The 13,736-nt window shown below is 37.0% G+C and overlaps 1 protein-coding gene and 1 long non-coding RNA gene across 4 annotated transcripts in view; one reads left to right on the forward strand and one right to left on the reverse strand.

Annotated features, from left to right (window-relative positions):
• LOC100644843 (centrosomal protein of 290 kDa) overlaps positions 1–13,736 on the reverse strand; it is a 169,607-nt gene that overhangs the window by 34,769 nt on the left and 121,102 nt on the right. Inside the window, exon 24 of one of the 2 annotated variants that reach the window (XR_007223633.1) lies at positions 11,945–12,000. The exons of the other annotated variant lie outside the window; for it this stretch is intronic. The gene's annotated coding sequence lies outside the window, so the exon portion shown is untranslated. The remainder of the gene's footprint in view (positions 1–11,944; positions 12,001–13,736) is intronic. 2 annotated transcript variants of the gene reach the window in all.
• Positions 3,365–7,015, forward strand: LOC125384838. 2 transcript variants are annotated; one of them, XR_007223646.1, is made up of 3 exons: positions 3,365–3,829; positions 3,960–4,146; positions 5,281–7,015. It is a non-coding gene; the product is annotated as an uncharacterized LOC125384838 (long non-coding RNA). The 2 variants fall into 2 exon arrangements; XR_007223647.1 differs by having other exon boundaries at positions 3,365–3,813.

Here is a 13,736-nt window from a genome sequence, read left to right on the forward strand (position 1 = left end):
TTAATATCTTCGTGAACACATTCTCTGACCATAAAGTTCACCCACGCAAAGTAGTTGCATCGACAGCGCACGCCACTATAAGCATGTGCGTGTATTATAGCATTCAGTATGAACGAATTCAAGTAACGAATGTGTTAACTACGCGAAACGAATTCGAGGAAAATTATTTATTAACGTCTCTATGCATGCACCGCGAACATAGATACGAACGAGAATCGAGCGTGCAACCAACTACATATTTTACACGCTATCGTTCGAAAGTATGCGGACGTATTTGACAGAACGTAATTTAATTACAGATACAAAAGTTCATCTTAATTTTATTCTTTACCTCACACGATATACAATTTTATCTACAAATTTCTCTGCTTGTATTCATAAGAATATGATTTTCCATGAATACACGCAGTCTTTAATTATCGATATAAATCGACCAAAATGTCCATACATACTTATGAACATCAGTATCGACTGTTCCGAGAATTTTATATATTTCATTCGAGAAACTCCACTAGAACGAACTACATCATAACGTTTAATTTTAACAAAATATTGTATCTGCTCTTTTTACCTTTCTTTTGATAATCTGACTCGTACGACCTATCTGTGTCACTTATGGTGTTTTAGACATTTTTTAGTCCACAACGATATATTTTGTTTCGATCGATCTCCAAAATTTCGTAACATGGATCGCCTATGACCATCAAGTGGTAGTCGACGACTTAACCGAATAAGGCTCAGGTACCGGAGCGGTAATCTTGGCCTGGTGTCGGTGTTCGACGTTGTCCTGGCGGCCTGCAAAGAGGCCCGGCACACCAACCAGCGGCGCAGTCATTGCCACAACAAGTAGAAAATATACTTTCAAGCCTAACGGGATAATGTCGCCATAGTGACCTGCTCGGCCTATTATTTTTCCGCGCGAACCATAATACGCCGGGCCTCTCTGCGTGCTCGATTAGCATTACCCGGATAGAACAGCGTTGCCTCTCGATCGATGTCGGTTTCTACAACGAACGTTTCTGTCATCCATAGATACTATTTCGCTTTTTCACCCGGATTCGATCAACTATGCTGGACGTGTCTGACATCGATGGTCCGATAGCTTTCCAGGGTTCCGTGGGAATCATAGAAGATTTCAGAGATGTTTTCTGATCTAATAGTTTTTTTTACTATTAGATCAGGTATCGGGCACTTTGAGATACGAGTCACGTTCGATATTTCGTTCTATCTGGTTTAAGTTAGTTGTTCATCGACTTCGTTAATTTTTTCAACCGTACACTATCGCTTAACGAATATGCAAATAACTGTGTAATTCCGTTATACGTTATGTGATATATTGGGGATTTGCGTAAATATTTGTACATTTAGGATGGACAGGTTTCTGAAGCGTGAAAATTGTTTACGGAATGTACTGAATAATATTTGTCGTCGAGTCTATGGTTAGGTTAACTCTCGGTTTATTCTATAATTATGCTTTTATCTGTGTTTTATAATTACTTTATAATGTATTCAGACGTACGTAATCTTGTATAATTACCGTGATATTCAGTTTAGCATAGAATGAGAAAAAGTCAAGATCGTATGTTTACTTAAAGTCACGTCAGTTACATAATCTCGTTGATCATACGATTACGTACATCTGGCTTAGTTATAAATTAATTACAAAGTATCTATTTTCCTTTTCTTTTTTAAATTATTATATATCGTATATAAAAATGGTTCTTAGACGTAGTACAGATTTCTTGAAAGAACATGAAAGTCTACTTTAATTTTAGGTCGATGTTTTGGAGTTTCATAGATGCCACGAAAGCAACGTTTTAGAGCCGAAACGTCAGCGAATTTTTCAACATCACCTCTGAACTGCCCTTTCGAAAGTAACTTTTACTTTATCGTACTCTTACATAAATCTCTTTCTTAACATCGAGAGAAATTCGATTGGAAAAGAAACGATCGATGCTTTCTTACGTAAAGATAAATATTATTCACACGTTTAATTGTAGCTGAGAGGCAAAAGTGTGTTCCTCTTGTTCGTTTTAAGAGCGAATCGTTATGGCTCGAGAAGCAAAATTTTATGAAAATTACGGGAAATAGTCTTGAACGAGGGAAAGCGACGAGAATCGCGTTCTTACAGAATCGAGATGCTACGGCAAAACTAGTGGAATTAGGCATACGAGTAAGATAGGCGAGTTTTAGAACCCCTTTCAGAAAAATTACTTAAAAGGATGAGGGTTATTTGAAGCCGTTTTAGAAGGGTACTCGGTGTCGTACGATTATTTCAGTGAAAGGAGTCACTTAGACGGCGAGACTAATAAAAGAGAGCTGACTTTTACGCCAGAACAGAACGTACAACATGCATCTACCATTTTTTTATCCCCAACCTTCCGCAATAACGTTGTAATACGTTGGAAGAAGCTGTAAGACACAAAAGCAGACGACGCTCGAGCGATTTTCCTTTCAGTGATTTTTCATTCAAATTCTGGTGGGACACAAAAGTCGAAATTTCTGCCATAGAAAACAACGGAAGAATGTTCGAAATTAAATTCCAACAGTAAAATGTAAAAAATGCAAATAGTAAAATACGAGGATATACAAAATCTGAGGGTAGTATTTCTTCAGATGGGACCAAGTTTCTTGCTATAGTCTTTACGTCACTTTCGATTCCATAGTTTCGATTACTTTGTCGTTGAAAAAGTTTCTTCGATTTAAGAAAAATATGAGAGAATCGCGCTAAAAATGTGCATTTCTCGTTGGAATTTTAGCCTATCTTGATGCACGAGAGATTAAAACTTTGTTGAAATTCGTTGATCGTAACAGTGCTAAGAAGAAAAATTGCTAGCGTAAAAATGTGCGAAACGAACACGCCATCCTAGTAACGTAAGGCTAACGAAAGATACCGCTACGTCTTTGTGCGGATCCTTTCTTGGATCAACGAAATCGTATCGATCACATTGCGCACCTAGGTGAAGGAACGTGCAAGACGGACATGCGCGACAAGTATCGCACGTATTCGAGCCTGTTGGTTCTCTACGTGTGCTGCAACGATGGACATATTTGCGGTATTACATGTTAGACGTGTGCTGCGAATAAATCACGATGCTGCTTTGAAAATTAAAAACGAGCGAAAAGATCGTAATTGAATGATTTGACGAATTTCACGATCTTCTAATGCCTCCTAACAGCAATAAAACTGAAAATTAGTATTCATAAAAAAAATTTACGATTACATTTCAAATGCAAAGTATCAATTTTTCGCTCACGTACGAAGAGAACTTCGTGAGCGACCTCTGTAATACATTCTTCGATATATTGTAGTACATAGATGACTGTGATTAATGAAAATGATGTATCATGGACGTAAATAAAAATTTGCAATTATTTTATATCGCTGTCCCGGTATAAAAGTCGTCATTAATTTGCAACAGTACTTACATATTTCAGCAAACTTCGAAAACAAGGAAAAAAAAAGACACGTCGAACGTGGCGATTTCAGTTTTCAAGAATTACTTTATATCGCTGTTTCAATATAAAAGTCCTCGTTAATTTGCGACAGCTCTTGCGTATTCCAGTAACTTGAAAAGCAAAAATACACGTTAAACGTCGTGATTCCAGTTTCTAAGAATTATTTTATATCGCTGTTTCGGTATAAAAGCCGTCGTTAATTTTACTAGCGGCATTTGCGTATCTCGGTAATTACAAAAATAGAAAATACGTTAAACATCGTGATTCCAGTTTCTAAAAATATTTGACTAATATGGAGATAGCAAGAGCTGCGAGATCTCGGATGAACTGGCTGTGTGTGCAACGTGTCATTAGGTGATTTAAGTCGATGGTAAAACAGTTCAGAAAAATTTGGATATATGGCTATATTAAAAATTCATTAAAATTTAAAATTAAAATTATAAAATTTGGATATATTACTTATCGTATTACTCTTGTCTCATATTTCTACAATTTTACAGATAGAAACTACAACAGAAACATTTCAAACATAAGAACCTCGACGCACCAAGAGCGTAATTTCTCGATTAATTTGTCGAAAAGAAAGGGCAAGATGCATCCTTTTGGGGTTGTTTTACCAGCAACCTAAAGCGTCGAACACGCATGCAGCCACCTCGTTCGAGATTTCACAGTTCTTGCCATCTGCTGGTAAGCAGCTCCCATTGTCAAAGCTTCCTACAGGCTATTTAAATTCCTAAATTCCAAATCCTATTTCACAAAACCCAAGAAATCGTCCGAGAACTCCACTCTTTCTCACCCTACGATTCCCTTTACCAACACTTCCTTCCCTTCATTCAATTTCTTTTTCTTTAAAAGTCGTTTATAGCACAAGGCCACGCGGCGTTTGTGAACGAAGGAGACCCTTGCTCCTCGACTTCCGGCGCACTTCCTTCTCCACACACGTCGTTTCTTAAATAGCGTGCTCGGTCGGTGACGCTGGTCTGCTCGTGGTTCCGGTTCGCCGGAAACGTCCGCTTTTGTCAGAGAACACCGATCGACGCGGCCCTTTCTCCGACCGATCGACAACTCGCGCACTTTGTTTCACGTAGAACGACAACTCTTTCGCTGGTACGCGACTGCTCTTTCTTCCGGTTACGCCTCGCGCGTTCTCGTCGATGAACTATGCTAAATTTAGAGACAAGACACGTGTTTCTCATTACGTGTGATTATTTGGAAAAGGGAGGACAGCCGGGAAATAGTCTTTCCAGGCATTTTTCTGGATGTAAAGTAAAAATGGACCAAGCGCGGCTGAGAAATGGATATTCTTATATATGTTGTATTTTCGTCGGAAGTATGTGCGAGTCCCTTTTTTAAATTCGTTTTTCGTATCTGTACGTGCATGATCGTTTGGAACCTTTGAAACAATCGGCACCGTTATCTTTTTTCGTGATTTAATTATTCCATTTCGAAACACCGTTAGGGCTTCTGTTGAAAGTTTAGGTAAACGATATATATAAGATGTATTGCTAGGTAGAAGATAATCCAGATATATTCGACTTTTTAATAATTATTCTAATTAAAGAAATTTGTAGAGTTTTATTGGAAGAGTAAGAGTTTTATTTGTAGAGTTTTATTTTGTAGAGTAAATATCATTTGATGTGCATTAGTTGGTAAAAAATTATTAGTCTTTTTATGGTAATTACTTTAACTCGAGAAAGTTTTACAGTTCTATTGGAAACCTGGTCGGTAAATGATATTTCATGCGCATTGATCGATACAATATCGATGTTAATCTTTTCAATGACGATAGTTCTAATTCGAAAAATTTAATTCAATTTCTAGCAAACGTTTGAAGAACATACGATATCCAATGTGCATCGATCAATTAACGTACACGAGGAGCACCATAAATACACATAAAGGTACGAGAAACGCGAAAAGTACCACGTACTAAACGGCGTATACCTACCATTCGAACATTCTATAACAAGAGGTACCTTTGGAAAGTATGTAAAAATGGTTCGATCAGCATGGGTAACCGTGGAGAAGGAGGAAAAGAAGGAAAAAGAGAGAATGAAAAAAAGGATTGCCGCTGCACCCGGATTCTCTATCCGTGTCAGTGAAGACGAAACGTCGTAGCGCGACTCTCTCTCTTGTGAAAATCTATGGCAGCTTTCATACCGATTACAATGGCTTCCGTTCAAACGCGTCTATATCGATCGTGAAATCCAGGCGGCCGTAATGAGCGAAACATGTTTACAATTATTATTTGGTCGCGTTCGCTGCCTTGCGTTCCGCGGCGTGAAATCACGGCAGCCACCAACTCCATCGACTCTAAAATCTCTAAAACGTCAGGCGAAATTTGGCGACACGCCTGAAAATTTTCGTTCGTCCCGTATCGACGTAGAACGTGTGATTCGTTTTATCCTTCCGCTTTAGTTGAAAACTACTAGCGAAAGTCGCGCGGAAAACAATGCACGGAGTTTTTTAATTTAAATTGCCCCGTTTTCCACCAGGGAGATTAAATTTAAGTTCGTTTACCGGGCGTAGCTTACCGGTTAAATTAAATACGTTGCCTGATTGTGAATTAGATATTCCGAGGTTATTTTAATTTCATCGAATTTTGAGCTTCCAACTTCCCGCTTTTCGCATCAATAACGTATTATGTTTATGTGTGTGTGCTTTCTAACAATAGCAACAATAAATACGTAAAATTGGTCAATTAATACTTGTTACACTTTGCTTTATGTACAACGTACTATTTAGTTATGTAAATCTTATAATGGATACAATGTGTTAAGACTTTTTCTAGTCATTGTTACGTATTTGAAGTATGAATTTGTTCGGAGAGTGAAAACGAAGAGAAAAAGCTTCTCTGACTATAAAATTATTTTCAAAATTTCATTTGTTTTCATTATTATATGATATAGTCAAAGTTCATCGGAACAAGAATTGTATTTGTAGAAAAGTCTGTACGTGCTACCTATTGGTTGTTGAGAAAACCGAACGTGCCATTCGTTTAAATTTGCAAGCATTATATGTAAATATAAAAATAAAACATATATTTGTCCAAGATGTTTCTTTTTTTTTTTATTAGCAAAGTATATTTTGTAATTCTGCGACTAAGAATTGTTATAAAATTCCTACCGATATTTAATATGCACGAGTTCCAGCTTAATGGAACTTACGCTGTTTTATACAAAGATGTTGAACGTACCGATGGTATTACCTTTTTAACGCTACCAGTAATTACTTACAAATAGGAATTGCTCTTAAATTCTATACTACGGTATTCTCCTAGGCACGCAGTACATTAAAATAAAAGAAACAGCATTTTTTAATATTTGCACTTACAGCGTTCGTCCGACATATTCCTCGTAATGACAACCAGAAATATTCGCAGTCGCCGTAACCTACAATAAAATGGCAAATGCTAAATACAAAGAACGAGTATCTCCACGTACATTATCATAACTGGAAAAATAAAGCTGAAACGAGGTTTTCGTACTTATACATTGTCTTTATGTTTAGAATCACACCTTCTAAATATCTGCTACTTTTTTTGTAACACCCTGTATACTCGTTGAACGATAGGGGACGAACCCCTCGAACGAATTCGATTCGAAAGAAGCGAACGAGTAATCGTGGGACAAAAATCGAGCCACCCGTTCTCCCATATGCATGCACATGTATATTTTTACCTCCCTTATGTCGCACAATACGCGCCATCGTGTTGGTTATACAGTGGCGCCTGCGTGCCACCGTGGCCACTTTATTTTCGGTGATCTACCGATCCGAGTAAAACCGGAACACTCGTTCTAGCGGCAAACTTAACGAGTTTATACGCGCCACGCACTCCAGCAATGTTGGAGAAGCCGACGGTTTTATCTAAATTGCATCGAGATCACGATCGCGCGTACAAACTTGGGAAATTGAAACTTTGGTATGTTTTCAGTTGGTCGATGATTAACGAGGAATTAAACTGTTCCGTCAGGTTTCTGATTCTATCGGTGAAAGATTTTCGTGAATAAGATATCCGTTGGGCGAAGTTTTGGTTTTCCCGATTCCGTGAAGAAATATGACGAAAAGGACTCGTAGATATACTTCATCTAGTATATAAAAGTATAAGTAATTTGTAAAGCAATTTTTGGTTTCTTTGGCCGTGAAAGATCGAAAATTTCGTCTTTTGAATGTGAGAAATATCCGGAGGATCTTTAGATACTTAATTTCGAACTAATTAATTAGTAGACGATGGATTTGTATGCGAATTCATAATTTTATGAATATAGCTAAAGATATATAGAACCTAGATAGGCGACTGTTTTATTTACTAAATATTTTAATGGGTACTATAAAAATTTATTTATACAATTTTGCACATTATACATATGCATTGTTTGCATTATTATACCTTTCGGTTTCGTAAAAATCCACGAAAGAGAATAAAACTCCGCAGTCTGGTAATTACGAAGACAGAAAAATCCGACATCTGTCGTGAATGACGGATTTGTTATTTCTACATAGAATTTAACCGAACTATTCGAAGTTGCGTGAAAAATTCTGGGTCTCTAGATCGATTCGTCACGTGCATCGAACATCGGACTCGTCACGCTTCATATGAAAAAAGAATTTCATTCGATGGGCAAATACGATGACGTGGTCCGAGCTATCGTCGCCTAACAAGCTGGCAACTCAAAGTTGAGATCCGTTATCGATTCTAATCGGAATACCGCGAAAGATGCGCTTATCGAACCTCTCTCGCCGTTAAACGGTTCGGCTATCATCGGATCGAGATCGATCGCTGCGTTAATTCGCCGATGAACAGCTCTCGATCGACGTGGCGCGTTCGAATTAATACGCCTCGATGAATTATTCATGCCGATCGACCGTTTATCGATCGTCGTGGATATAATGGAAAACACGTCGCGGTTCTGTTCTTACCAATGCTATCTTATCGATATAATTATTGAAATTCGTAGACTTTTATTTGACTTACGACTGATTTATGCCACGTTCGTGACGTGGATTTTGTAACTTTTTGTGGAATTGGTATATACCGTGTAACGTACATACAGTGGCAGTAAAAAGTATTCGTATATGTCTTTATTTTAATAATATAAGAAATATTCTTCTGCCAGGTATCACGTTATACAAACGTATGTACGATAACGTACGTCTCACTAAATGATACGAGATTTAACATCCTCGAATTTAATTAATTGGTATGTAAATGCTACGATAAGTACGATAGTGTTAAAAAATTTGTTGTAGCTACTGTACACTGTACAGTTATGTTTATGGTTTTCAAACTTTTAAAGTTTTCTTATTTTAAATGATAAAGTACCGTGATATGAATTTATTAGCTTCCATAAATTCAACATTTACCAACTCCATTTCCACAAATCCCGTGTCTTTTTAAAGTTAAATTTCGACGATCATTCTGATAAGAATTTTATATAATCGGTGGATGTTAGTACTTTTTCCGAAATTTTAAATGTATCAAAGAATAAGAAGACATTTTTGTGGGGTTTTCGGTATTTTCTGGTGAAGTAGAAAGTGATATAAATAATGAATATAAAAATAGGATGAATTTACATTTGTGTAATTCCTAATCCGTAAGTTTCGTAATATTAGATTTGTCGAATGCAATTATATAATCCTATTGTTCAACGCACAAGAGTCAATAAAACTCGTCATACCCTCTGAAAGTACATTTTCTTCTTGAAAATCGTAAGATTGTCTGAATTCAGCATGCGATCGCGATCGTGATTCGTACGCTCGCGGTCCGTGTTCTTCCTCTAGCCTTTCTTTGTGTCCGATTTGAATAGAACAGCGTGCTCGTATTCGAATGAAACGAACGTAACGGGCAGCGGCGAAAACGTAACCGCGAGTCGAGTATCTGGGAAAACGGCGTGTCCCGTTACCTTCGATGAATACGTTTCTTCCTCGATCGTGGACAATGGCGTTTTGCTTGTCCTGGGATGGATTACTCGGACGAGGATTGTGTGCTTTGGGAAATTAATATGGCTGTGGGAAGGAATCGCTGAGATGTAGATAAAGAATGCAGACTGTTTAGGTAAAGTATCGAAGTTGAAGCATCGGACATGAAGCATCTTGCAGTTTGGAATTTTTATGAAAATGATGCAAAGGACGCGATAGAGTTAAGCATAGATTATTGAATAATGAAAAAATCAGAATAAAATAGAAAAAGAAGAATAAATAACATTTGACGCTTTATTCTGGTTATTTTATTATCCAATACGATGTGTTTAATTTTATTGCGCTCTCCTGCATTGTTATTGATCCGGTTATCTTTCGGCTTCCAGGAATAAATCTTTCAAGTTTGACGAAAATATAGTCGATAAAGCATCAACGTAACTAGGAATACATAGGTAAAAAATATAATATAATACATAATGCAAGTGAAAATGTTAAAAATACGAATGGAATTTTACGTTCGACTCGTACAGCTCGATATTAGAAATCGCAACGTTATACGGAATTTTACTATCGACTTGTTAATACCTACTGGAACAAAAACATTATTAGTAAGTCGGTATACGAAGGTAATAGAAAGTTTGCTCCTGGAATAGCGCATACTTAGGAAAAAAGACTCGATTTTCTCCAATCTACTGCAACCTCTACCGCCAAGTGCCACGAATATCGAACCGTACTTTAGAGTACAATTACTCATACACGCTCCATGTGTGATTTTATCTTCAGAAATGAACCCCGTATCTTTCGCCGGCAACCTAGTAATTTAACATTCATCGTTTACCCCATTATTGTAATTTATCTCCATTCAACATCGGATGGAAACTTCTGCTCTAAAGCAGCATGTATTGATTGTGCGACGAGTTGTACGTATTTCATGTAACTTAGGTTTCAACAAATTATTTTCAATATTGGTTTTGGTAAAGATATGATTATACGAAAGTTGACAGAATAACTTGCACGATTAAGTTAATCACCAAAGTCGAATCAATCTTCGAAGCTTAAGAAAATATTGAAGGAAGAAAACGAAAGCATGTACGACACAACAACCTTAAACATCTTCAAATCAACCAAATCAGTCTCCAAACTCATCTCATACTCAAACACCAATTTAATAAAATTAAAAAAAGTTAAACATAAAACGATAGCCTTAAACTTTTTCAAACCAACTAAATCAGACGCAAAGTCCAATTCATACGCGAAACTCGAATTTAAAAAGAAAGGAACCGAACATAAGACAGTAGCCTTAAACTTTTTCAAACCAACCAAATCAATCATCAAGCCTGCCTCAATTGTTTCAAAACCATAAAAGTAGAAAGACCAAAATAAGAAATTCAGTATGTAAGCTTTAAAAACAAAATAGAAGGAAAATGAAGAGAGAGAGAGAGAGAGAGAGAGAGAGAGAGAAGATTGGAAATCCACGGACGCGTGTACTCTCGGATGCACCGGCTTGCAGTTCCGCCACTGATTGGCACCGCGTTGGAGAATGGCGTTACGTGCGCGCGCGTTCTCTCTCTCTCATGTGACACACAGAAGGTCTTATTCATGCACATACACACAAACCAACAGACGGTCGCACCCACACACGTAACGCTGGTTTGGCAACACGGTCGGTGCAAGGCCCGTAACAGCCTGTTGGCCAACATCGGGTGGTGCACGAGCGCATGCGCGTGTACGCCTTCGCCTTCGTGACACTTTAAATAAACTATGGTGGGGTGTAAAAGGGGGGCAGGCACAAAAATGATAAACCGCTACAAAAATCCCGATATAGACGCGAGCACGCGCGCGCGAGCCACCGCGACCGACCGACCGAGCGTGCCGATTGCGCACGACGCCGCACGGTGGCATAGAATCAACCTTCTGTGTGCTGACCGGAATTGAATGACGATGCATGGTCGGCTGACACGCACGGGGTTCACAAATCTTCCGGAACGGACTTCTTGACGCGGCCCTAACCCCCTTGCTGTACGATTTCCTTAGTAGATTCTTATAGGTTTATTATGATTCCATACGCTATTTTTTTAGATATTCCTGCAGATTTTTTTCTGAACGAACTATAAGAAATTTTTTGGATTGAATCTTTGCACGTATATTTATTAACGTTTGTAGAATATTAACCACTTTTTCTCCTAGTGAAAATAATAAAGATATGTAGTCGAAATTATGCGCAGCTTTTACTATACTGGCACTCGTTAATTTGTAATTCATACGTATTTAGCGATCGTCAATGAAGAGTCGAAGTTAACATTGATTTTTTATTACAAATACAATCTATTTTATCGGTTAGATCGTAACCATAATTCGTGCCACGTATGTGACTAGATAATCGATATTATAAGGCTAAGGGTTAAAGATCGGGTAGTTGATGCAGATGTAAAGGGGTGCAGCGAGATGGATATTAAAGCTTCATCGTTATATGTCATAGGGGTCTGTTGGGTTTTACCGGGTTTCTTCTGTCGCGTTCGGGCTAGACACGAGTTGAACTGTTGAGATGCTTGTGCATTGTACTTACATATGTACTGGGCGCGGTGAGAGTCCTGCAGCTCGATCAGAACGCCCCGAACAATTCTATTGGAACAAATGAGAACTTGTAGAATTTGGCTAAATATTTACGGAAATTTGGCAAAGAAAGGACCAATCGGGCGTGAACGATTTATCAACGTTGTATAAAATTAAGTCAAAAAAGAATAAACTAATAAATCTCTTCATAGTGTTTGAAGCTTTTTGATCTCAAAGGAATATGGGTTTCGTTTCTTGAACATATGATGATAATTTTGGAGATACGAAGGAGATACACTTTTACCAAAATCAAACAAAATTGTACTATTTTTGTTAAATTAGTAACTTTAGTTATGGAGTAAATTGTTTTTTCTAAGTATTTATTATTATATTATTTCGTCATTGATGAATGTTGATGTATTCTTCTTGGTTAATTCCAATTCTTTTAATTTCCAGTTGCTGTACTAAATATTTTAATAATGTCATTTATATTATACATATATTTACGTATAATGTTATATTTACATTAATGGAAAAGAATTCCAAATAATAGGTTAATCGAAAGATGGAGTTGGATGCAGTTGGTCACGGAAAGACATTGAAAATTTACAACGGTTTTTACAACATGAAGCTTCCTATTATCGCCAATCGAAGGGAAATTGAAGTTCGAAGAGAGGTTCTTGACGAGACGAAGAAATCTATGCCTCCTTTATCGACTTCCCTTCAACCTGTATCCATAAAATTTGCATGTTTGCTTGCAACAATGTTCCAATTACTGATAATCCAATCCAAATTTCCCTACATAACTTGTTTTTCAAACCTTAAATATGCCATTGTATAATCAATCTACAGATAAGTACGTATTTTATTCCCTTAATTTGCATTCCAGAAAAATTCTTTTCCTATGAAAATCAGTAACGATGCAATAAAATCAAAAGATAAAATTCTTCTCTTTTAATCTTTCTTCTACTACACCTTGTAATATGTAAATTTGATTCCTTACATAAAAATTGCTGTTTTCGTACAAACGAATTATTGTGTTCAAAATAATAGTAATAATAGTAAAAATAAAAGTAATCTGACTTTATTCGATTATAATTAACAGGACTCTATTAAAAAAAATGTCTACTTACAACAACAAATGTCTGCCTTACAACAAAAATTTACCTTGTTTAACATAGAAATGATCACTTTCTTGTAACCAAATCTATTACCAATAAACATAAATATGTTATATATCTTTCGCAAAATACAGTAGCAAACATAGTAAACAGCAAAACTTACTTTTAAAGTCAAAATTCTTTTTTATTTTTTTAAAGTAATATTTTTCATAATACAAGGTTTGAGAATAGATTTTTCATTTGGAGTACCATCAATTATAAGTACAACACAGCTTTCACATTTTCATTTCGAATAATAATTACAAACAGAATCAAGTGGAATTTGGTATAAGGACTTCTCCAATTTACATGCTCAGCACTGTACACGGAACTGCTTCAGTCCGGTAACCCCAGTTCAGTTTATCGTGAACATAACTGCATAATGTCGATTAACGTGGAAACAAAAGGATAAAAGAAGATAAATCTCGCGTGATAATTCGCACGGGATTACGTACGCGCCGTCTCCTTTATTGATTTACATACTCTGTCCTACATATCGCGCGCCTTATCTCCTTATCTCTCACGTGAAATAGAAAGCGAGTTTGCTGATCGATATCCGACCGGATTCCCGGATATCTATCCATTCTTCCCAGAAACTACTTATCGGTCGCCTAGTAATACACCTTCGTCAACGCTAAAAGAAAT

Source organism: Bombus terrestris, chromosome 4, assembly GCF_910591885.1.
Source record: "Bombus terrestris chromosome 4, iyBomTerr1.2, whole genome shotgun sequence".
Taxonomy (NCBI): Eukaryota; Metazoa; Arthropoda; class Insecta; order Hymenoptera; family Apidae; genus Bombus; species Bombus terrestris.